The sequence below is a fragment of the Schistocerca gregaria genome, unplaced genomic scaffold (assembly GCF_023897955.1).
Source record: "Schistocerca gregaria isolate iqSchGreg1 unplaced genomic scaffold, iqSchGreg1.2 ptg001545l, whole genome shotgun sequence".
NCBI classification, from domain to species: Eukaryota; Metazoa; Arthropoda; class Insecta; order Orthoptera; family Acrididae; genus Schistocerca; species Schistocerca gregaria.
The window spans coordinates 18,107-18,701 of record NW_026062829.1 but is presented as its reverse complement, the minus strand read 5'-3'; the positions used below and the strand labels follow the sequence as shown (position 1 = coordinate 18,701).

At 21.0% G+C, this 595-nt stretch overlaps 1 non-coding gene across 1 annotated transcript; it reads right to left on the bottom strand.

The window, feature by feature from the left end:
• Window positions 1-524: 524 nt before the first annotated feature.
• Trnaq-uug (transfer RNA glutamine (anticodon UUG)) lies at window positions 525-595 on the bottom strand. The gene has a single exon. It is a non-coding gene; the product is annotated as a tRNA-Gln (tRNA).

Below are 595 nucleotides of genomic sequence, written 5' to 3'. Positions count from 1 at the left end.
GTTTCAATATAAGTATATAAGCTGACAATAGTCTCACTCAAAGAAATAACATTAAAATAACAAAATAATATAATCATTACATAATTAATTGTTACAAAAAAAAAAATTCAAAAAAAAAATTCGTTAAATACAAATCAACTATGATATAACTTAATATACTTAATAACAAATACAATTAAATTTTTTGTTAAAAATAAAGAATCAATAATAAATAAATAAGTATAAGAGATCAAATGATCAATATGTAAACTTACATAATCAAAAATATTGATAATATTTATCAAACTAAATACATACAATATAAATACCCTAAGATAGTAAACAAAAAACTCCAAATTTTCCATAAAAACACAAATCTAACTGAATTTATTATTTATAGTGCCTATTACACTTAAATCTCTCTTTATATATATATATATACAATATACTATCATTTATATTATCAAGAAGACTTATTTTTTTATTTTTGAAAATAAAATTTAATACTGATAACAATGCATTTGTGTAGTGTTACAAAATTGTATTTGAGATGATAGGATTCGAACCTACGCTGTTGGTGCCAAAAACCAATGCCTTACCCCTTGGCTACATCTCA